Below are 25,745 nucleotides of genomic sequence, written 5' to 3'. Positions count from 1 at the left end.
TAATTTGTTAGACTTTTTAAAATGGACACGAAGAACTTTACAAAGCGATTCCCTGAAGTCTCTTTTCATTCAGTCATGGGATGGGGGCATCACTGGCTATGCCAGCTTTATTGCCCATCCCAGAGAACACTTAACAATTGACCACATTTTTGTCACTCTGGAGTCATTCGTACGCCAGACCAGGTAAGGATGGCAGTTTCCTTCCCTCAAGGGCATTAGTGAGCCAGATGGGGTTTTTTTGGACAATGGCTTCACAGTCATCATTAGACCCTTAATTCCAGATTTTTATTGCTTTCAAATTCCATTACCTGTTGTGACAGGATTTGAACCTGCACTCGGACAACAATACTTGGGTCTCTGGATTATCAGTCCAGCAATAATAGCATCTCTCATGATCACATGATCTGAGTCACATGATTATCCTACTGGATTCAGCTGCTCTTGGGCCCAGACTGTCTTTGCCTCCAGAAGTAATCATGGAAGATCTTTTGAAATTCAATACTCATTTCTAAGGTTAAATAGAAACTCCTTATCAATTGTTTATTCAAGGTGTGAAGTATACTTCCTAAGACAGGGTGAAGTTCGTACAAGTTAATGGCTGACACAGTTAAAAAATTAATTCACCCAACCTAAAGACGGCCAATGGGTCTGTGTTCCAGATCCATGCTAACTCTATTCCTAACATGGAATGCATGGGTTGACAGTTTTGGGATAGTAGCAATTTTAAATTTTTGTTTGTCTCAAAGTCTGGCAGTGAGCAACATGAAAAATACTTCTTGAAGCAGGGATACAAGAGGACGGTATCATGAACTGCTGTACTGAATGAAGCTTACCAACACCCACAACCTGCAGTGAAATAAAAGTGGAACTAAACAAAACAATCCCAGATTTTGCTGTGGGAGATATGTCCAGCTATTTGACTACCGAAGGCACTGCAGCTGCTGAAATCTAACTTCTAGTTTTCAACACCCTTCACTTTGGTTAGCGAGTTTTCAAGTAAGCCACAAGATTGATCTCATTTTCATTTTGATATGTAACTTATGTGTCTGTTTTAAGTCTTTGTAATTGTACTTTATTACTTTTATTAGTAATTTGTTACTTTCTTTATTTAATTAACTTTCAGCAGTAGTTATGCAATAAGCAAACTGTTTATTTTGCTTAAAGTGCAAAAATTAACTGCTGGTTATTTTTGTAAATTAAACACAAAATGTAAGAGGAGGGCAATAAATAAGCTTAAATACATTTTCAAATCATAGTCTGCTCTGAGGACACCCCACTTGGTCTAACAAAGAAAAATATTAACTTTCAGACCAAACTAACAATGCAAATGGTATATTTTGATCTCCTTGTTCAAACATTATAATTAGAACTCATCTAATAATGAATAACCTTTTCTTAAATCACCACAGTACAATACATGTTGACACATATGACATCAATTATTTTTGGATTCAAAAGTTATTGAACGACTGTTTGATGCTCAGTTGTCAGCAGGTTAGAAAATGATTAGTTCAATTTGACTGAAATGGTTTCAGAAACCCACAACTTCACAGGGTGAAAAAAGTGGATTCAATATTCCTCCAGTTTCGAATGCATTCGGAGCAGTCAACAAAAATCATTCTTCTAACTTTTGTTAGATGTTTAGGGCAATACAATACAATCTTGCTGCCTTTGGTTACACAATATGTTGGTATCACATTGGGTTACCATAGAAAAATGGGTCACATGCTTTGTGAGTAGCATAATTTATACGAACCAGGACAGCAATGACAAATTAAACAAAAAGAACAGCCTGAAGCAAACTGTGATTCGCAAATGAAACCAGGTCAGTGGGATTCTTTATTGTTCCAGCTGCCCAAATGGCAAGTTTGATTGATTAAAATGTGTGTGATAAAATCACGCTTGCAAAGAAATGCAATGTCAGCACAGAGCTCCAATGTATGCCAGCTAGATGTATCATTTACTTTCCACAGCTTTGGCACATTTACATGGAGTAGACACTAAAGGTGGACATTTAACAATGCTTGACCACAAGACAAGGGTTTTTATTTGTAGTGACAGCAATAGAATGCAGTTGCAGGAGGAGCTTTATTGACAAACCAAGTCTATTGGTATGAGATAGTTTGCATCCAGCATATCTTTCCTAGCACACTTGAATCACATGAAAAAGCCGTCGGTTCTCTTATTGAATGTTGGCAATTCCCTTTCATTGGCACACTGGGCAGAGAATGGGATTTCAGATGAGTCAGGTAGGGGAGAGACTGCATGATTAAACCCACACCAACTGTGAAAGGCAAGCTGCCAAAACATAGGTTGACTGTATTTTTCATGGCTATCTGAGGCTAATTTGCTAACATTTAGAAGATTTCATTTTACAGAAATCCTGTTAGACAAAATTTCACATTAAATTTGTTTAAGAGTCAAACATAATATAGGAATAGATGTTTGACCTGATTATAACTGGTCATTTACTTGAATGTTTCTTACAACACTGGAAATGCAGTAGAAAAGCTCTTGTAGTCTATTCATTTTAACAAAGTTCTTGACTGAATTACTGCTTTAGGTCCAAGAAAAATTTCACTTTGGATGTTAGCGGCAGAATTTTAACTTAAAAAAATGCAAGCAGATTTGGGTCAGATGATGGGGTGGGAGGTAAAGTCTCAGTAATCTGTTTTCTGACCTGGTTTGGAATGAGCCTGAAGGTGGGCAGGTGACTTACCAACACAAAGAGGCTGTGAGACTCATAGATATTCAATTTAGACCTTTAATTGTTTCAACTAACTTTTTCACATATCAGAAGACCAAACAACAAGGTAAGGATCTAGATTTCAGATGTTAAAACCCTCCAGGTTTGACCATCCTTCTCCTACCAGCCATATCCATGAGTCTATTGAAATCACTTCCATGCCCAGAACACCACCCAGTCAGACTCAGATCAGCCCCACCCCCTACCTCCAGTTCTTTACAACACTCTTAATATTGCTTCTGGAATCAACAGTTCTCACCTATACAATTGCACTACTTCTGTGGTTGATCCCCCTTCAATTGCCTCCTTTCACCTTCAGTCAATCTGCATTGCTCTCCTCCACCCACAGTCCAGTCCTGTTGTGGCACAGATAAGCTTGCTGTTGTGACTGCCACTGTCTGTTTTCTTGCACAACTGGAGGTCAAGCTGTCAATCAGGCCAAACCTCTAAGCAGAGAATCAATCCTTGATATTGCTAACTTGTTGAGAAGAATCTTAAGTAGATAGCAAGAACTACAGAAGGTGGAGTCAGAGACAATACAGTGTGGAGCTGGAGGAATACAGCAGGCCAGGCAGCATTAGAGGAGCAGGAAAGTTGACGTTTTGGGTGGGGACCATTCTTCAGGAATGGTGAGGGGGAAGGGAGCTCAGAAATAAATAGAGAGGAGGGCTGGGGCTGGGGAAGGTAGGTGGGATGGTAATAGATGAACGCAGATAGGGAATGGTGGGGATTGATCAGTGGGATGGCTGGGGCAGATAGGTGGACAGGTTGTGTCAGGTTAAGGAGGAGGGGATAAGAGGGAGGGTTGGACTTGAGATGAGGTCGGGGTTGGGGAGATTTTAAAACTGGTGAATTCTATATTTAGGCCATCAGGCTGTAGACTCCCGAGGCAGAATATGAGATGTTGCTCCTCCAGGTTGCGGATGGTGTCATTGTGACAGTGGAGGAGGCCCAGGATGGACATGTCGCCCAAGGATTGGGAGGGGGAGTGCAAAAATCTAAATGCATGAATCCCAGCCTTCTATCAGCGAAGGCCGATCATAAGTAGACCTTAAAACTTCAGTAGTTAGAAAGGCAAACACTCTGCTTTAGTCATAACACTTCCATTGGATCCTTCCAACATTTTTGGCTGATTAGTTCTGAGATGCGCTCCAATTTATATGGACACCTATGAGTGGGGCCCTCTGGCAGGTCAGAAGTAGAGATATTGGATGGGCATGTGTTAAACTTATATGTTCCCTATCCCATGCATTTGCAACAACACATATTTAGCTCACCTGATTTTGCATAGGTGACAGAAATTCTGACCACAACCTCTGAAGCATAATGAAAGCCATCAAATTAATGCAGTCTGGCAATTGTTCAGAAAATTTATGCTCATAGTGAATATGTTGGCTTGCTACTTGAGGATCACAGCTTTACCTAGAGTCCCACAGGTGGTGGAAGTACTACTTTCAGAGCTGATTCAAGTGATAACAATTCACACTGCACCATTTATCTGATTCATGACATGGGAGTGAAGGTCACAGCGGCACAAAACTGAGAGACTGAAACATTTATTTCAAAAATATCTCCTCCTCCTTCCAGTGGAAAACAAGAAAGCACAATGCATGCTTTTGTTCTAACTTACCAGAGTATCATTACATGTACTTTCATAAACTAAAATATTGCAGCATATTTTAACTAATAATAATTGAATGCACTATTGTTGTAGTTAATGACATGCTGTAACACATCAAATTAAAACAAAAACCAAATGTTTATCCAGATCTCATTGATAAGAACAATCATTCAAATAAACATGTTGCTGAAGAATTAGTTAATTTGCTATGTTTTCCGTGTGCTCACTGATTAGAATTAATGAAATGAAGGGAACTCCATTTCCTCATAAACAATATTTTTGTAAATACATCAGAATGGTCAAGTCTGTCATAAGATCATAATAAATGACAGTAGGATTTAAACTAATTTTATATGAAGGTAGCTTTACCTTTAACTGATTACTGCTTTGTCACTAAGTCAGCAGGGTAATTTTATATGACTGTAGATCTGATGTAGAACCTTGCTGGTCAGGAGTGCAGAATGAAGAAATCCCAAACAAACATTCAGATTCAATTCTCTAAGCAGCTTTCTAATTGGTTGAGGTTCCACACCAGAAGCAGGAGCTCAGTAAATCGCCATATAAGCATATATAGTTGAGTAACCTTTAACATAATAGCTTCTCATGTGAGAAAGGCTGAGAACTTCCACCACAAGCCTTACTCACAATTCTTAGCTATTGTAGTCTCTGCAAGTCATGTCAAATGTGTGTTGTGCATAGTTGTGTCTTGGTCCTGTTTTCTTTTTTTTAGAGATATCTCACAGTGCAGACCACCTTTGTTGAGCAACTAAACCCTCTGGGAACCAGTTTCCAAGACAATAATCACAATGTGGCTATTTAGTGGGTTGCCTTAGAGCCAACCTCATGTTACCGAGTCTTCACAAAATGCACCCCTTCCTACCATCACTCACTTCTGCAAGGGTCCAAGGTTATCTTATGCCTGAATTGGGTGTAACACTGGCAGAAGTCCTGCCTCTCACTGGTGATTCTGTACAGCAAAGAGCTGCCAGTCACTGACTGACCAGCAGTTCTTGGTCGGTTGGATTTCTATACCTGGGGTCCTTGATCACAGAGAAGGCCCTACCCTTCCCAGTTAAGCTCATGATGTGCATTTACTGAAGCAGCCTTACGGAAAATGCTTTTGTGCGGCTCTCCTTGGCTCTCCAACTGGAGGGTAAGACTCTGTCACCTTCACTAAATATTGCCCTTAAGACAGTTTCTTCTTACAGATTAGAAAGCATGAATAGAAGGAGAGCCAGCATCTATCCACATTCTTTCTCCAGTTGAAGAGGCACCCGTGGTGGTTGGGAAACCTATCCAGATGACCAAAGAATCTCTACAATGTGGAAGAAGGCTATTTGGCCCATTGGGTTTACACTTCCTCTGAAGAGCATTCCACTGAAATCCACCCCCCCCCCCACTCTATTCCCCATAACCCTGTACCCAGCATGCATAATCTAACTGTCCTGAACATTTATGGGGCAATTTAGCATGGAAAATGCACCTCACCTACATATCTTCGGACTGTGGGAGGAAATTTGGAGCACCCAGATGAAACCCATGCAAACATGGGGAGAACATGCAAACTCCACACAGGCAGTCACCAAAGGCTAGGTTTGAACCCTGGTCTCTGGCACTGTGAGGCAGCAGTGTTAACCAAAGAACCACTAAGCATTGAGCCTGATTGCAACCCACCATGATGAACCCGGCACCAATGTTGAGATGCAATCAGTTTACCTGTTGCAATTTAAATTATTTCTTCGAGAATCCTGCAGACAATTGTATCAGCAAGTTTGATAATATAGTATTGGCATGTTGCTCAAAGCATTAGACATAAGCGGTAAATTGGGGATCTGTGCTCCATCTCTGCATATATTCTGTACACATATTGTAAAAATGTAACAAAGGTGTACAATACTGTCTTCAAGTGATTTGGCAACTTGTCATTTTGGTTATGGGAATGTTATTCCTGAATTTCAAAATTCTGAGAAGGGCTGAAAGGGATTTATGTTCATTCCATTGCTACAAATTCCACAAGAGCATCACGGAGGAATTCCCTGGGGAAACTTGCGCAAATTAGCCTCCATGGGCTTTTGGTGTAAACCTGTCACTTTTCCCGGTGTCTAGGAACTGTAGTAACTTTCTATTGATGTATCAATTTTGCTTTTTGTGATTTGTTCTTGTTATCTGGATGAAGTTGGCCTTTCTAGGAGAATAGAGTTTACATATGAGGAATGATTGTGCAGAAATAGGCTACACACTCCAGAGTTTAGAACATAGAACATAGAACATTACAGCACAGTACAGGCCCTTCGGCCCTCAATGTTGTGCCGACCTGTCATACCGATCTCAAACCCATCTAGCCTACACTATTCCATGTACGTCCATATGCTTAACCAATGACGACTTAAATGTACCTAAAGTTGGCAAATCTACTACCGTTGCAGGCAAAGCGTTCCATTCCCTTACTACTCTCTGAGTAAGGAAACTACCTCTGACATCTGTCCTATATCTTTCACCCCTCAATTTAAAGCTATGCCCCCTAGGAAAAAGGCTCTCCCTATCCACCCTATCTAACCCTCTGATTATTTTATACGTTTCAATTAAGTCACCTCTCAACCTTCTTCTCTCTAATGAAAACAGCCTCAAGTCCCTCAGCCTTTCCTCGTAAGACCTTCCCTCCATACCAGGCAACATCCTGGTAAATCTACTCTGCACCCTTTCCAAAGCTTCCTCATCCTTCTTATAATGCGGTGACCAGAACTGTACGCGATACTCCAAGTGCGGCCGCACCAGAGTTTTGTACAGCTTCACCATAACCTCTTGGTTCCGGAACTCAATCCCTCTATTAATAAAAGCTAAACCACTGTATGCCTTCTTAACAGCCCTGTCAACCTGGGTGGCAACTTTCAAGGATCTGTGTACATGGACACCGAGATCTTTCTGCTCATCTACACTACTGAGAATCTTACCATTAGCCCAGTACTTTGCCTTCTGGTTACTCCTACCAAAGTGCATCACCTCACACTTGTCTGCATTAAACTCCATTTGCCACCTCTCAGCCCAGCTCTGCCGCTTATCTATGTCTCTCTGCAACCTACAGCATCCGTCGTCACTATCCACAACTCCACCGTCCTTAGTGTCATCTGCAAATTTACTAACCCATTTATACAGGTATAAGAGGTGATTAAGTATGTGAAGTTGTTAGAAGCTCTGATACGGTAAATGAGGACACTTTCCTCACTGGCTGCAAAGTCTAAATTTAAAGGGTATATTCAATTTTTTTTGTTATATGCAGGTTGTTCATTTCAATGATTGGTTCTTTAATTGTGACCTGGGCTATGCATTACCCTAAATGAGACAATATGTGAACTGTTTGGGTGATCCCCTGAAATGCCTGCCTTTCTGCATTCACACAGTTTAGTAGGAACATTGGTCATAGTCTGAGTATAATTTGACTAATGCTACTTCGAAGATGAAAAAAATTCGACATTGAATAGCAATGAATGTTTGGAACTTTCAATCCCAGGGGTCTGTAAATATTCAGTTGTTAAGTATCTTCAAGACTGTAATTGATAGATTTTTGGATGCTAAGTGAATCAAGGGATGTGGGATCATTTGGGAAAGTGGATTGAGGTCAAAGATCGTCAATGATTTTATTGAATGCCAGAGCAGGCTCAGAGGATTTTATCATCAATTCTTATTCCTATTTCTTATATTCTGTTATCCATTACCGACTGTCCGCAGAAGTACAACAATTTTTGCATTGCTCAGCCACTTCAAAGGGACTTGAAGTGTCAAATGTGGTTAGAATTATACCTGAGTTGGAGGGATCACACATACAGAATTAGAAGTGGGTGATGGAGACCCTCCCTCCAAGTCTCTAGTCCTGTTGTGATGTTAAAAAAACTATTTCATTTGTGGCTAGCTTGCAACAAATCCTCAGCTGACAGCTGTCACATTGTGATATCTGTCATTTCCTAGGCACCATCCTTTCATCAAACTATACCAAGCCCCTCTCCACATCTTCACACCAAGGAAACCCTTCAAGCTGAGACCAAGGAATTCCCTGGTAAGATTTTTAGAATTATCATCTTGTAAGATAGAGAGCAGGTCATGTATAACTCAGAGATTTCATCTGTTATTCCATAATGTTTGACTTTTGTTTGCAACAATGTTTCATGCCCTGTGCTGAACACAACATCGTAGTATCTTCCCATAAAGGCATGTATTTCTACAAAGCTCTCAAACTCTGACGCTTTGTCCAGGTTCAGTTTGGAATAACTGCCTGCACATCATTGATCATGCTCTGTGCCATTTTCTCCCTTCTTCCAACAATGCATACATGTGGGAGGGTGACAAGAGTTTGAGAGGACAGAACTGCATGAATCTGCATTCCAAGTATGAGAGATGCCAAGGAGAGTAATATCAGGGGGTAATAGGTAGATTTAAAATGGGTATTCAAAAATCTTGACAAGTAACTTTGCATTTGGTAATCATAGACTATGTCATGTGGACAGTGTTTTCAGCAAGACAATTAGATTCAGGATAGTGAGGAGAGAAGATAATGGTCTGAAGTTTCCGATGGTCAGATAATTGTTTCTGCAGCATAGATAGAAGCTACACAAGGGGAATATGTGCACTCTCCAATGTGGCAGAATCCATGAGAATTGCCTGCGAAATTGAAAATTCTGATGGGCAATTCCTTTGCATGTGCAACCTTCTGAAAGTATCCATTTAGGTTTTGGAGAGTTCCATTGCAGCTGAATAATCCGTCATAAGAACTTTGAAACCAAATACAATAAGTTAAATGTCCTGTAGTAGTCACACTCCCAGGTCATTCTGGGACACATCTAATTCCAATGAGATTTTTTTTCAAAGGAACGCAGGTGAGTAGATGTTCCAGGCAAGTGAGTAGGCAGTGCAAATGACATGCAGGGTTAGTGGTGTTGGGGATTAGGGTGGCTGATATTGAGTGAGGGGAAAATGTTACTTAGAAAAAGCTAGACTATTAAACATCTAGTCTAACTCCCACATAGGTAATCAACTGACATCTCAACATAACTCACACACCTCCAACTACACCACCTCTTTCTCCTTCAACCCCCATCCTCACCATCCCCCAATGCTTGTCTCAAAACTCTGTACCTTGCCCTTGGACATGAAAACCCTGACTCGCCCCCAAGTTCCTATGAATAAACGTGACTCAGGCTCACTGAGGATCTGACATGTCTCCTTCCTCCATCACTAGCCCAAAACCCCTGGGACCCAATATCCACCTTCCTATGCCAGACTCAATACCTCCTGCCCATTCTGATCTCCTCTAAACACTTCATAATTTACCTGGTCCCCTTGCCAGTCTTTTCCCTAGCACCTTATACCCTATCCACTTAGTACCTGACCCACCTGGCACCCTACCTTTGACCTTACCCTTCTGGCACCCAAATCTCACACTTACTTTGTACTTACCATTCACACAAGCTGTCAAAGTGGCTGGACTTTTACTTCATAGAACATGACGATGGACTGCTGTGGAAAATGTGCACGGTTTGTCTTTGAACAACAGTCCTGCATTGTAGGGGGCCTGTCAGATTTAAAATGTGGCTCTGCATTTCTGAAGGAATCCTGATCAGAATCACATATGAGAAATGTGGAACTCTTTCTCCTTGTAAAAATGAAGGACCAACATGGCAATCTGTGAGCGATTGCCACTTCTCAGAAATCATGCTGATGTGTTGAATATCCCATTTCCTGCATGGCTTGAAAGGATGTATTTATGCACTGAAGATCATCATCAGACACGGTTTAGTGAGGAACAGAAACAATACTGAACATGGTGGTTAATGTGTCAACAATTATTACATGACTGGTGTGTTTGATTTGTCTCACAACAGAAAATTTGGTAAAATAATCAGTAATCAGGATGTAATCATGGAAATTATAAGTTGCACTCTTGCACCTTGGCTCTGAAAGAATCTTAGGTAGAATGAAAGGTTCTCTCAATTGCCAAGGTTGATGGAGTTGACATATTTCACACAACTTGATCAGTTGATAGATTCTTGTACCAATCGCTTGTTTTGATTTTCTATGTTCGTGTCTTTTTGACCTTTGTGTATATGGTCAAGAATATCTTGACATAGAGATTGTGGATTTGTCATTTGTTTGCCTTTCAAACTTACATCCCTGCAGAGTCTCAGTTAGTCTCTAAATGATCAAAAACAACATGCTTGCTCAGGGGCCTGTTGAATGTGTTCAGGCACCCAACAATGATGACCTTCTTGAGCTGTTGCAGATGGACATTATCAGTCATATCTTGCTTAATCTGTTCTGCTTGGCAGTGACCAAAACAAAAGAGAATGATGCAGAAGCTGTCTTCAAACTCAATTTGACAACATTCACTTTTGAGACTTGATGAATATCTTTGCTCTTAGTCAGACTTGGAAATCTGCTCAGAGCATCAGGAATTGTCGTCCATACACCCGTCTTGGAACCTTACTCGGGGTTCTTCACACATCAATGTTGCAGTTGTGGAGGTGCACTAATGAGAGGCTTACGATAGATCATTTCCAATGGTTTGAGGTTGGTGTGAACAATGAAATACTTGCCAAATAGATCAGCATGGAACCTTTGTTCTCCAAATAATAGAGTTAGAAATTTCCTTTCCATGTTGGAATAGTTGTCCTAATCTGTCATAAGGACTTTGAAACTAAATACAATAATTTAAATAACCTGCGTAGTCATGCTCTGAGGCCTTTCTGGTATATGTCTAATTCCATTGTGCTATTTTTGGAAGGATTTACAGGTAGGGAGATGTCCTATGCCAGTGAATAGATGGTTCAAATGACATGCAGGATTAGTGGTGTTGCAGTTTGGGGTAGCTTATAATGAATGAGGGAAGATGTTGCAGGCAGTAGTGAGAGTGCTGGTGAATGTGGTGTACCATAGAGATTTGTACAGTAGCAGAGATAGAGACAGTGTGAGATATCAGACATAAGTTGGCTGCAATTACCCTGATAGGATAGAGAATGTCATTGCCCTTTCCTGTAGCACTGTGCATATCATCCATGTGAAATGCAAAGGGCATGTATTACAGTATAATTATTTGGGAATTATCTTTTATTCTTGTTTGGCTCCTGTAGTCTTTTTCTTCCTTGTAGCTTTAAAAATAGCAGGCTTATGTCTACTGGTGGCATCCACACCAAAAAAAAACAGACTAGAAGCATAAGCTTTCCTGCTCTTCTCGATGCTACCTGGCCTGCTGTGTTCCTCTAGCTCCACACCTTGTTATCGCAGACTCCAGCATCGGCAGTTTCTACTATCGCTGAGTGATAGCTTCATACTTGCCTGTTTTTTTTTATTTTTGCGCCTTTTCCAAGAAGCAAGGTAATGGAATTGACTGGCATTTGGATACAGGTAAGGCCATTTTGATATGGAAAATGGTTTTAACAGTGTTTTTTTCTTTTACATTATATACATAACTAACTAGCCAACTGCAGATTGAGCAGCACATTGATGGTATATTTGCTTAACTACTGATGAATGGAGACCTCTCATACTAGAACATTAAATGTAATGCTATCGTCTAACCGTCTTAAAGATATTGTTATTTTCTGAAATCTGTGTTATTGATCAATAATGCTATTTTAAACTAGTTATTTATAAACCATTAATCTCTATGCAGAAAAACAAAGAACTGCGGACGGTGGAAATCAGAAACAAAAACAGGAATTGTTGGAAGAACACAGCAGGTTTGGCAGCATCTGTGAAGAGAAATCAAGGTTAATGTTTTGCATTCAGTAATTCTTCTTCAGAACATGTTTATCTATAATCTAGATGCAGAAGTATGGTAAAGCAGAGCATCTCCAGAACTTTCTTCCATCATGCCCAGTATCATATGATTTTATAATATTATGGGATAGCTCCTTCAGCACCTGCTCAAAAACTACTGTAACAGTTATTCCTTTAGTGTCCAAACTTATGACAAAAACAATCTTCAGCAACACAACTAAATGGACATAAGAGTTAACACATCGCTTAATGTAAACCCTGACCAATAAGTGTTCTAGCTGCTGCACTAGCCTCTTCTCTCTGTTGCTTCTGTGGCCCTTTGTCACTTCTCCATCACAAGGCTGTGTCTCCAAATGGCCCAGAAGTAGCTGACTGTTTGTACACTCTCCCCTCCCTTTACCTCACTGGAGGAAATGCTTGCATGGCCATGACACCTCCAATGCTCATTGGCATAGCTAGAGAACCACCACTCCATCCTACATGCCTGTAGACCCTTTCCAATGAGACCTCTGCCAGGTAGAGTAACTATTCAAGTGGTTTTGAAGCCAAAGCAATTAGTTGGCCCTTTTCCTTCATTGCAATTCAATCAAAAAGTTCAGGCGAAGGTCTGCTGAGTCGAGCAAACCTTGAGAGCAATCTCCCCATTGCTGCTCTTTAAATTCTGTGGGCATCTGCCCTTCGCAGCATCCCTTTTGTTTGCCTGGCCATTATTCTCAAAATTCTGAATGGCTTTTAAATCACTGTCAATTATCTTCTCAATGATTTCAATTGCTTTCTGTCTGCTGATTTATAGATTGTAAGCAGATACCATCTTTCTACCCCAGCCAAAGCCTCCATTACTTTTCTGTTGTGCCAAGGTAATTTTAAGGCCTTTATGTAAAACTGGGTTCAGACCTTCCCAGACCGGGGTAAGTGAAGGCAGTTTCCTCCAGGATATTAGCGAAGCATTTGGATTTTTTTTTGATTCATGTCAGTTTTTATGTGCTTTTTCTGGCACAGATCGACAGGATACCATATTTATTGAAGTCAATTTATAAATTACCATGGTGAGATTTAAAGTCTGAGTGAGAGTTCAGTTCCAATGTCACTATTGTACCTTTGCACTCCACAGATAATTAAAATTTAGTCAATATTTGTTATTGTCATGGACCTGGTCTTATCTGTGATTTTAATAAATAACAGAAACAAAAATTATTTCCTATTCACATCAAAAAAGGAACAACTTTCACCCTGCTAATAAAATGTGAGGCTGGATGAACACAGCAGGCCAAGCAGCATCTCAGGAGCACAAAAGCTGACGTTTCGGGCCTAGACCCTTCATCACCCTCTCTGATGAAGGGTCTAGGCCCGAAACGTCAGCTTTTGTGCTCCTGAGATGCTGCTTGGCCTGCTGTGTTCATCCAGCCTCACATTTTATTATCTTGGAATTCTCCAGCATCTGCAGTTCCCATTATCTCTGAAACTTTCACCCTGCTAATGGCTGTACCATCAGTTCATAAACTTCACATATTTTAACTGATTTCTTAACACATGCCAATCATAAATATTGCCCTACAGGTCACAAGAGTATTTGCCTATTGAGTGACACAATTGGCCTGACTGAGAGATATTTCACTTAGATTCATTTTGAAAAGAAATAATTGGTCCAGGTACGTAATATGTGGTTGGTAGATTGCTTTATCAGTTTGAAATTGACATTGACTATGTTTATCTCTTGTATACTGCGCACTTTCTCCTTATTCATTCAGTCATGTTTGAATGCTATAATCAAAGTACCATATGCAATGGAATCAAAATAATTTGTAATGTTCACGCCACATGAATGCCAGGCAACGACAATCCCTACCAAGAGATTCAAACCATCAACTCATGACATTCAATTGCATTACCTTTGCTGGATCCTCTATCATCAACAACCTGGCAGTTACCAATGATCAGAAAATGAATTAGACAGGTCAGAGGATAGGTTTCCTGCAGTGGGTAACTCATCGTTTGTGACCCCCAATGTCTGTCCATCATCTACAAAGCATAATTCAGGAGTGTGGTGGGATAGTCTCCACTCCTCTGGATAGTTTTACATGGAGCTCAACACCACCAGGGCAACATTTGATTGGTAACCCATTCTTTATCGTTCGCTCCCTTTATCATTAATGTTAAGTTGCAGCAATGAGTATCATCAACAGGGTGCACTACAGTAAGTCACCAAGGCTGCTCTAACATCAGCTTCCCCCCACTAACTCTGTCACTTAGAGATAGCAAATGCAGGCAAAGCTATCATTTCAAGTTCCACTCCAAGCTATCCACCATCTGACTGGAAACAATATCACTGTTCCCTTACTGTTGTAGGGCTGAAATCCTCGAACTCCCTCCTTAGCAGAACTGTGGGTATACTGACACTTTATTGGCTGTAACAGTTCCAGACGTTAGCTCCCTGCCATCTTCTTCAGACCAACTGGCAATGGGCAAAAACTGCTATCATCGTCACCTCCCATAAGTGAATAAAATAAAATAGTACTGGAGCACACATCAGTCAGTCCCATCAGATTTTTGGTTCTAACTAGTTTAACATCTATTGAGTAAATTACAAATGAATGGCAATAATGTATGATAATTGACTCAAATGCAAATGTTCATACAAATTGCCTATAAATTTATTGATAACTAGATAATCTCTTTATTCATTTTCCAAATGAGTAAATAAATAAGATGCTGCGATAACTTCTCTTTTAAGGCCAACTTAAAGGTACACAGTTTCTGGTGTGTTGGTAGGTTGAAATAGTGTAGCCAGAAGAAAGGGGTGTGGATAGGGTTAATGGTAGGTGTCTTTTCTCTGGGATGGGGCATTTCAAAACTAAGGGGCACATTTTTAAGGTCAGAGGAGAGAGATTTAAAAAAGACAAGGGCCATTTTTGTTTATTGTAGAGGGTACTTTGCGTGTGGAATGAACTTCCTGAGGAAGTGGTGGATGGGGTGCAATTACAATGTTTAAAAGGCAATGTACTATTCATGATAAGTACATGAATAGGAAATGTTTGGAGGGATATGGGCCAGGGGCAGGCAGGTGGGACTAGCTTAGTTTGGGAACTTAGACTGGTTGAACTGAAGGGTCTGTTTCCATACTGTATGACTCTGTGACTCCAAGACCTAAAGGTTTGCAATCACCACTTGGGATTTTATAAATTAATAATTGTATAGTGAGTAACAAAAATCCACTTAATTCAAAAATCAGTGTGATGAACATATAACAGATAAATCAAACCACAGCCTTTCAAATCATATAGAAATCCTTTTGTATCTGGCATGAAATGTAATTTTATTTCCACCCAAAAAAAATTCACTTTTTGTCAATTTAACTATTTTTGAATGGCCCTGTGACCTGAGCTATTTTAGTGTATTGAATCAACCATTCGGAATTGTTTTCATTTCATTTAAAATATTACTGTTACCTCAGAGCTTTGGCATCTATCATTTATGTTGTAAAGGGTTTTCATTAAAATGTCTGCCATTCTGTATACAACTGTGGTGGGTAGGTTTCATCTCTTTATCATTCAAGAGCAGCTTCCAAGATGAAAACAGCGATAGTAAGAACTGCCGATGCTGAAGTCAGAAATAACACAGTGCGAAGCTGGAGGAGGGCAGCAGGCCAGGCAGCATCAGAGTAGCAGGAAAGTTGATGGGAATGGGAACCCCATTTCTGAAGAAGGGTCCTGATCTGAAATGTCAACTTCCCTTTTTCTCTGATGCTGCCTGGCCTGCTGTGTTCCTCCAGCTCCACATTGTGTATTATCCAAGATGAAAGCAAATGTCTTAAATCTTCCATGTAAGTCAAAAGTATAGGAGATAATATTTATTGGCCCCCAAATGCTAAAGACACATCTTAATAAATTCAGTGTGAAGCTGGATGAAAAGCTTTTGTGCTCCTGAGATGCTGCTTGGCCTGCTGTGTTCATCTAGCTTCACACTTTGTTATCTTGGATTCTCCAGCATCTGCAGTTCCCATTATCTCTGATCTTAATAAATTCATCTTCTTTATCTTGGATATCATTATGTCCGTTGTAATCCTGGAACAAATTGCACACGTAAATATGAAGGTTCAATCCAACTCTACGTAAAAATGTTGCTGAGGTTGTTATCTCAATGCAATACACATCCTTGCTTTGTAAGCAGTCACTTTCTCTTGAAGTAATTGGAATATGTTTAATTGTCAATAGAATGGCTGGGTGAGGATTGTTGCAAAGGTTGATATACAAAAAACCTGGAACAAGTTGCAACTAATGTTGAACGTTTTGACGTATAGTTTAAATAGAGTTGGGATGAAGACGAGGCACTCAAGCTACTTTTGGGGAATAGGATGACTTATTAACTATTATAATGATGCTCCTGTCTTCATTGTAATAATTACTCAATATTTAACTACAGTTATATTTCTTGGGACTTTAGAAAACAGGGCAGTTTAAAAGAGATGTTAGGCCTGAATCAATGATGTCCTGTCATGTAGAACACTGCATATGAGCCTGAAGAAACATAAGTATTTCCTCTATACCCAATAAACTACCCTATAAATCTCATAAGAGATAACAAAGTGTGGAGCTGGATGAACACAGCAGGCCAAGCAGCATCTTAGGAGCACAAAAGCTGACGTTTTGGGCCTAGACCCTTCATCAGAAAAGGGGGAGGGGGAAATGGTTCAAAAATAAAGAGGGAGAGAGGGGGAGGCGGATCGAAGATGGATAGAGGAGAAGATAGGTGGAGAGGAGACAAGCAAGTTAAAGAGGCGGGGATGGAGCCAGTAGAGGTGAGTGTTGGTGGGGAGGTAGGGAGAGGATAGGTCAGTCCATGGAGGATGGACAGATCAAGGGGGTGGGATGAGGTGAGTAGGTAGGAAATGGGGGTGCGGCTTGAGGTGGAAGGGGGGGATAGGTGAGAGGAAGAACAAGTTAGAGAGGTGGGGACGAGTTGGGCTGGTTTTGGGATGAATTGGGGGAGGGGAGATTTTGAAGCTTGTGAAATCCACATTGAAACCATTGGGCTGCAGGGTTCCCAAGCGGAATATGAGTTGCTGTTCCTGCAACCTTCAGGTGACGTCATTGTGGCACTGCAGGAGGCCCATGATGGAATGTCATCTGAGGAATGGGAGGGGGAATTGAAATGGTTCGTGACCTGGAGGTGCAGTTGTTTATTGCGAACCTACACTCAGCAGGTTTGTAGAATTTTTTTGACATAAAACTACTTTGCAGCACCCATACGCATAGAAAGTTTGCACAGCAGTTAGACCAGTAACATGCTAAACTGGAAGCAAGAAAGTTTTGCTGGGCAGATCAATTAAAAGATTCTTCTGTAGAATGTGCAACAATGCAGGATAGCCTTCATGGGACAGACTGATCCATGACAATGGAAGTGAAAACTGTATGGAAGGAGGAAAGCAAAATTTATTGTGTTTGAAGTATTCCAGATCTTTCATATCACTGTCACAAGCTGTCACTGTCCAAAAGAGGTAATTTCTTCGTTCTCTAATTTTAATCAGCTTGAGAAATGATTGACGGTGCTCGTGGAGGGACATAAACTGAATAATTGGAAAATTAATTTATATTCTTTATCTGCAATTCCTAGGGTTTTTGATCTCACATGTAAGAATATTAATATTACTATAGAACTGGAGTAATTTCAAGCAATCCAAAATTCTCTCCAAGGCCTAGTTACAGATGTGGAAGAGTCTGCTAACCAGATCTACATAATAGCGTAAGAAGGCTTCTGGGTATTGCCGTGCACTGTGCAGTTCTTTGTAATTCTAATCAGATTTTCAAGATAATATTCAGTTACTAAAGCTACATGGAGTATTTTATGCACGTTCAGACTGTTCTTTTAGAGGCATCAAACACAAATCTACATCAGGCTATTTTCGCCAGGTTCAGTGGGTAGAATCTTAATGAGGCAATTGGGCTCTCATTATTTAAGTGGCAAATCAGTGAGAGATGTACATTGATTATTCCAGGGAAGGATAGCTGAACCACAAGCTGATCATGCAGTAGCGAGGTCTCCAGCTGGCACTCTCCTGCATCATGACCCCAGAGGCAGAAGTCTGGCCCAGTAGGTGTTGTTGACAAATTAGAGGCCGTGCAGACATGGAGGAGGCCATGGCTACTACCAGAAGGACATTCCTGGAGTCCCAGGATTGCAGAAGATGAAGAACAACATTATGTGAGGCTTAGAGGTGAAGGGATTCCTTGGATTGGGATCATAGGATAAGGATGAGAGGGGTGTTGGAGCAAGTACATGACTGTGGCTCTTAGTAGGAACTCATCTGCCCAATGCTCAGCAACTGGATCAGTTAATGATTGCCTTCTATGAGAGGCACTCTCACAAGGAGACAGGCTGTCTGGGAGTTCGCAGTTGCCCTGCAGGCGTCTTGGTGAAAAGCCTGTCTGCAGGTTGGCTAATCCCAGTCCTGGGGGACAATAGGTTTGGTGAGGCCCTGACATGCAGTTCCAGATGGATCAAAGCACCTGAAGAACATGTTCAGGAGACAATGCCCTGTTCGATAATCACTTGGGCTGTTCTTGCTTTCCTCAAAGGAAAAGTAAGCATGTTTTCAAGGGATAGCTCTTGTGTCCTGATATCTGCTCCTGAAGGATGGTTGGGGTGAAGCGGGTGGGGTTTTACCAGGAACCCTTTACACATCTGCAGTGGTCACAGCGTAGTTATGTGTACAGCACGGAAGGACTTTGTGTTAGTGAAGACCCCAGTGGATGCTTTAAAGACCTTGCAGTGGATGACAGCCTGCACAATCCAGCAGTGGCGCTGAAGCATTCTCTTGCAGCTTAAGTATTCAAATAGTTGTGAAAAATTGACTGGCATTCTTGAACAGTTTCAAGAGCAGCAAAGGGGGAGATCCCACAAATATTTCCAGTTGATGGATTGTAAAAACTGCAGATGTGGAAGTTAAGCACAATGCTGACCATCAGTACTGCAGGCATTGGGTGGTCAACATTTCCCATATGGCTCAGTCTGTTCTCCCATATTGTGTACAAATGGGGGACTGTCCTCCCAGTGAGGTATAGTCTTCTGAGAGAGTACCAACTGAAGGTGCCTGAGCCTCTGACTGTATGCACTCACGTGAGGACGCCCTCAATTACACTCAAGGGATTTTCCCAATCTGCTGTTCTCCGACACCCCTACTCCGACATTGATCTCACCTGTTAGTCCCAAGATTCTGCTCTCCTACTCTCTGTGGCTACAGCTTTCTCTGTTTCTGCTATTTCTTTTCTTTAAGACAAGGCTCTAAAACCACGGTTCCTGTGCATTCTTTAGAAAAACCTAAAAGCCCTGGTATAAAATTGCTGTCAATTGACTACTGAGTTTCATTGCCTACTTGTCATGGTGTAGTGTGAGGTGCTTGTCTGTCATTCCAGCCACCATCAGAATATCAATTGCAAAATGAAAGCGTTGACCTTGCATCCTAACATCTTCGGTCATAATAATCCACCGTTTCTCAGCACATGGCCTGTTCCCAAAGGTTCAGAGCATCCAAACAATTAATAAGTTGTTAATACATGAAACTTACGTTCTACACAACAGATTTGGAATTATGCACTTGGAATTCTCCTGTCAATATTTATAACAGGAACAAAAAGATGATTTTACATATTTAGCTTCTATGGTATCAGAAATTTACTTTTGCCTTTCTAATTATGCTCATAACTCTGGGAAGGCATCCCTATTTGAATTTAAAAGAGTTAGAAGTTAACACAATGTTTTCAAAGCAAATGCACAATCTAATCCAGCAACATGTACAGCATCTGTCAAGAGACACCAATCAATGAGCTAATTTATCACGTTTAAAGACTTATACTTGGCACCTACAATGTCTGGCTTTTCATCTTTTACTGTTTATAGATTTAGTTACAGATTCCGACATCAGAATTTTTTTATAATTTGCTCCAAACGTTCTTTGGATCAGACATTTGTCAATGTTTTCAGGAATTATTTTGCAATAGAAGAGAAAGATTGCTTCTGTTCATAAATCTTGAAGAACATATTTATGGCTTTGCAACAAATAATAAACATTTGTGTTAATATCATTCATGTCAGCATTTTTGATGATTTTGCACTAACTATAATCCTACAACGTTGAAACAGGCCATTGGTCCCAACAAGTGCACACTAACTCTTGGAGCATCCCACCCAGACCTATTCCCCTATAACCCACTGGATTTACACATCCCTGGACTCTATGGGCAATTTAGCACAGCCAATCCATCTAACCTGTGAACTGTTGGACTGTCCGAAGAAACCCATGCAGATGCAGGGAGAATGAGCAAACTCCACACAGACAGTTGCCTAAGGCTGGAATTGAACCTGGGTCCTTGGTCCTGTGAGGTAGCAGTGCTAACCACCATGCTATCATGCCACCTTTCATTAGTAGGAATTATATCTCCTTGTTACATTTCATTTCAACTGTATAGATTGTTCTTTTATCTCATAACTTTTACTGAAATTGGATTTTCATTTATTCGATAATAGAATGATTTCACCTTAGCTGTGTGAGGGATGAACTATACATTGATGTTTGCAAGTTTCCCCGATAGTTGAATAAATTCAAACAGTTCCTTGCATGCTTAGCAGAAATGTGTGCTATATCATTGTGGCCATAGAATGTTTGTTTTTCACGAAGACTTTATTATTCTTAATTCCCTACAGAGAGTGGAATGCTGAGTTTGCAATATGTACAGGATTTTGCAGCACCCATCCAGGTCACTGAGAATCTATCCATGGCAAAAAAAATAAATAGACAAGCAAAGCAGATTTCAGCTGGACATGGTTTTGTAAGTTCTTGAGGGTTAGTCTCAAAAGTGTTTCCTTCCACAGTAAGGTCATAGGATGGAACTCCTGCCTGCTGAGGATTAGCACCCATTTCAACATGTGCAGATGTAATAGAGAAAATTTTGCATTAACCCTATATGGTTTAAATACCATTGACTTTCATTTCACATTGCTAATTAATCACAGTTTTAATATATTACAGTGCAAGTATCAAATTCCAAATAACACCAACTATTGAGGGGCTGATCCAACTAAAATAAACTATAGAGTCATAGAGATGTACAGTACAGAAACAGACCCTTCAGTTCAACTTGTCTGCACTTACTGGATATCCTAAACTGACCTAGTCCCATTTGCCAACATTTGACCTGTATCCTTCTATCCTTTCTTATTCATATCCCATGCAGATGTCTTTTAAATGTTGTAATTAGACCAGCCTCCATCACCTCCTCTGGCAACTCATTCTATACATGCACTGCCCTCTGTGTGAAAAATTTGCCCCTCATATCCCTTTCAAATCATTCCCCTTTCATCTTAAACCTATGCTGTCTAGTTTTGGACCCCTCCTCCTTACCCTGGAGAAGAGACCTTGACTATTTACACTCTCCATGCCCTTCACGATTTTATAAACCTTTATAAGGTCACAGCCCTCAGCCTCTGTCAGTCCAGGGGAAAACAGTCCCACCCTATTCATCCTCTCCTTATAGCTCAAACCCTCCAATCCCAGCAACATCCTTGTGATTTTTTTCTGAACCCTTTCATATTTAACAACATCTTTTCGGTAGTTTCAAGTAATCTTTTTTGCTCATGATCATCTGTCCTATCAACACACTTGAAATAAGTGTGCTTCAACACGGTGATGCATAAGAAAAACACTTAAACCAAAAATATTCCATTTATATTGTGCATGAATGCGCATTATTTTTGCCAATAAAACCACCTTCGGAAATCATTGCATGCTTTATCTTACGTTGATGTTTTAGAGTAACGGTATGTTTACCATCTATTCTTACTACAGATGCCCAGGAGATTTGATTTGCCAATTTTCCTTTAATAAGCACCAGGGGATGTAGAACAATAGTTTACAAACAGCAAAAGCTAGCATGTTGCCTCTCAACCACAAAAGTTTGTGAAGTGATGAGAACTAATGTGTGACGGGTGTACCTTTGCTGAGTAGGCACATGCAGTTGACGTTGACTGGTTTAGGAATCCACAGAGAGCCCTAAGCTTTTCAAAACGACACAAGCCACAAATTGAAAGCGTAACTAAAGCATTAGGTGTTATCTGAACTGTATTACTACTTCTTCATGCTTCATCTTAAGGAAGAATTTAAAAAAGGGGGCAAGAACGAAAGTAGCAATGAATCATCGAAATATTTGCTCTCAAGACAAGTACATAATACTAAAAACATCACACAGTTGAGTAGAAAGAAAGAAAGAAGAAAGAAAATTACAGCGCAGGAACAACCCTTCGCTCCTCCAAGGCTGTGCCGATCCAGATCCTCTACCTAAACCTGTCACCTATTTTCCAATTACCTGTATCCCTCTGCTCCCTGCCCATTCATGTATCTGTCTAGATACACCTTAAATAACGCTATCGTGCCTGCCTCTACCACCTCCGCTGGCAACGCATTCCAGGCACCCACCACCTTTTACGTAAAGAACTTACCATGCATATCTCCCTTAAATTTTTCCCCTCATCTTCAAATCTTGACCCCCTAGTAATTGGGAAAAAGTTTCTTGCTATCCGCCCTGTCTATATTTCTCATGATTTTGTAGAACTCAGTCAGGTTCCCCCTCAACCTCTGTCTTTCTAATGTTAATAATAATCCTAATCTACTCAACCTCTCTTTCATAGCACCCTCCATACCAGGCCACATCCTGGTGAACCTCTTCTGCACCCTCTCCGAAGCATCCACATCCTTTTGGTAATGTGGCGACCAGAACTGTACGCAGTATTCCACATGTTTTTGAACCAAAGCCCTGTACAACTGTAACATGGCCTGCCAACACTTGTACTCAATACCCCGTCCGATGAATGAAAGCATGCCGTATGCCTTCTTGACCACTATATCGACCTGAGTTGCCGCCTTCAGGGTACAATGGACCTGAACACCCAGATCTCTCTATGCATCAATTTTTCCCAGGGCTTTTTCATTTATAGAGTAACAGTCTAGTTCTTGCTGTGAGGACTCAGGCAGAGAGGAAGACCTTACTTTTAGCTCAAACAGGTTTGGGCAAATATTAAAATCCAAGCTATGCAGTTTCCACCTCCATGCTGCAACATTCCTAACAAGAGTAACAGTTTCAGGTCTGGATGATGTTCCTATTAAATACAGGTAAAGGTGAGGAGACAGTTTCTGAATTTGTGAATCATAGTCTGAGAACACCATCCGTGGCACTATATAAGTTTTTTGCAATGCATGAAGTGCCACACACTGTTTATTGCTTTACAGCAGCAACAGCAGTGAGCAAGACAAAGCTGAGGAAGACATTGAAACCTTGCCTGTCTCTGAATTCCTTGTGGGCCCTGCACAAGCAGCAAGGTTTCTCCTCTCGCCCTCACACAGAAACCCAGGCCCTCAACAGCCAAACTGTAGCTATTTCCATCATTTAATTCATTATCTTCCTAAATAGTACCTGGGTTGACAATTCTGCACGATTAGCAGGCTCAGGGCTATTCACACTGGTACACCAAATGTCCCCTCTGCTGGGTGTGACAAGGACTCTGGCAGGTTCCCAGCTGCAGCCTGTTGAGTGGGACATTGAAAAGGCTGACAAACCAAGCCTAGTTATAGATAAGGCTTCCATGTCCCCACCTTGCACAATGTGCTGCCTTTTATCTGAGCATGAAACCCTGACTCCTACCAACATGTGTTTGCATAGCTGATGCCACTATCCCCTTTTCAATAAACACTAAGCAGGTTAAGCAGCCCCTGCCGGTGCTCTGTAACAAAAAATAATAAGAGGGCTAATGTCAATTCACATCAGAAACTTATTGAAATTAAACCAAATGTCATTAGCAGGATGATATATCCCAACTCCTGCAGTGCCCAATCAACATGGACAATCCCACTTCATGGCTGATTCTGCAGGACCTGATGGTCAAAAGTAGTGGAGGAAAGCCCCAAGATAGTCTAATGAATAAAGGTTGCTGTCTTGAACAGGATGTAATTTTTACATGGGTACACCTTACAACAGTCTTAGACCTGAAACTAACCAAAAATTAGCTAAGTGTCAATTCCAGTGAATTTCCGGGAGGATTTCTCTCTGTTAGCACTAATGCATTTTCTCACACTATTGCCATTTTAGTTATGCATAATGTCTCTATGGCACCCCTATCACGGTATCTTACGCCCAGCAATGGTGGACATGATTGCCACTTCCTGGATTCACAGTACCAGCATCAGTTTTAAAGCACAGCCCAGCACCAGATCAAATGTTGCCAGCCAGAAGCTGTCCATTCACAGCGCTCACAGTGAGAATAAGACCAAAAAAATTTCAGAGATAGTAGGAACTGCTGACGCGGGAGAATCTGAGATGACAAGGTGTAGAGCTGGATGAAAACAGCAGGCCAAGCAGCATCAGAGGAGCAGGAGCATCAGAGGACACCAAGGGTCTATACCCGAAACGTCAGCTTTCCTGTTCCTCTGATGCTGCTTGATCTGCTGCGTTCATCCAGCTCTGCACGTTGTTATCTTAGACCAAAAGAAAAGCTGCTTTGGGCAGATAAGACCACGGCTGTCACTTTATTACAAATACAGTTGCACATTTGTAAATGTATTGATACTTTATGTACCTGATTGACGGCCGCTCTATCTGCCATTAAATAAGTGCCAAGCTGCACAGTTTTTCATTACTTAGTGTCATTCCATCTTAGAACGCTGCCACTGGGAGAGCTACTGTTTCAAAATCACTTATTGAAGGCTAATGTCTTCTGCTAGCACTCATGTTGTGCCTGACGTTGCAGCACTCTATCATGCAGAAGGTTCCTGCTCAATATCCTCATCTTCTTGCTCTGATGACAATTAGCATTCTCCCCACTCTTCAGCATTTATCATGTCCCCTCTTTTCCTGTTTCGGTTCTATACAGCATTCTACAATACACTGTGTCTGAACCCAAGCACCAGAACTTCATCCTCAGCAGCTGTGTCAATTGGTCCATGGTGGCCTTGGTTGAAGAATGGTCGGTATTGTATCTACAGTCAGTTTGAGTTGGGGGATGCTTAACGGATCATCAGCCATAGTTACAAATCGCAGTCCTTGACTCCCAGTAGCCCTCAAAGTGAAGCATGAACATGAGAGTTATCAAGGGTATAGTCATGACAGCTCAGAGTATATGTCCCAGACTGCTAACAATGATCACAGATCACACACACATTCATGGAATGGAAGACGTCTCTGTTGATAAAGTCAGTTGCAATATGATATGGTGCTATCAATGTGAAACGTGTACAATGGTGCCCTGACCCTGGGCAAAGTCAGCTATATTGGCAGAGCAAATAGCTGGGGACTGTAACACTGACTGCACCGTGAGGAAATAAGATGAAGTGCTATGATCTGCCTTACAATCATTTTCAATCTCAATACTTGACAGAGTGACATCAGTATTCCAAGATGACATCAGTGGCCACAATTTTGAATTCCTATCCATACTGTACATCAATCTTGCAGTCCTTTGAAAATCAGTATTTCAAGCCTGTGATAGAATGGTTTCTCAGTAATGTATTTGGCTGAACAAAACATATGCATGATCTGAGCTAACTTGGAAATACATCAACGTTCATTCACT

General features: G+C 40.9%; 1 long non-coding RNA gene across 2 annotated transcripts in view; it reads left to right on the top strand.

Annotated features, from left to right (window-relative positions):
* Positions 1-593: 593 nt before the first annotated feature.
* The window catches only part of LOC125452910 (uncharacterized), a 38,963-nt gene continuing 13,811 nt past the window's right edge, over positions 594-25,745 (top strand). Inside the window, exons 1-3 of one of the 2 annotated variants that reach the window (XR_009445719.1) lie at positions 594-996; positions 8,331-8,418; positions 12,028-12,124. This is a non-coding gene — a long non-coding RNA (uncharacterized LOC125452910). Of the gene's footprint in view, positions 997-1,724; positions 1,826-8,330; positions 8,419-12,027; positions 12,125-25,745 lie in introns of those variants that run through there. The other variant, XR_007247630.2, reaches the window with a different exon arrangement.

Source organism: Stegostoma tigrinum, chromosome 4 (assembly GCF_030684315.1).
Source record: "Stegostoma tigrinum isolate sSteTig4 chromosome 4, sSteTig4.hap1, whole genome shotgun sequence".
Classification (NCBI taxonomy): Eukaryota; Metazoa; Chordata; class Chondrichthyes; order Orectolobiformes; family Stegostomatidae; genus Stegostoma; species Stegostoma tigrinum.
This window is presented reverse-complemented; position numbering and strand designations above follow the sequence as displayed.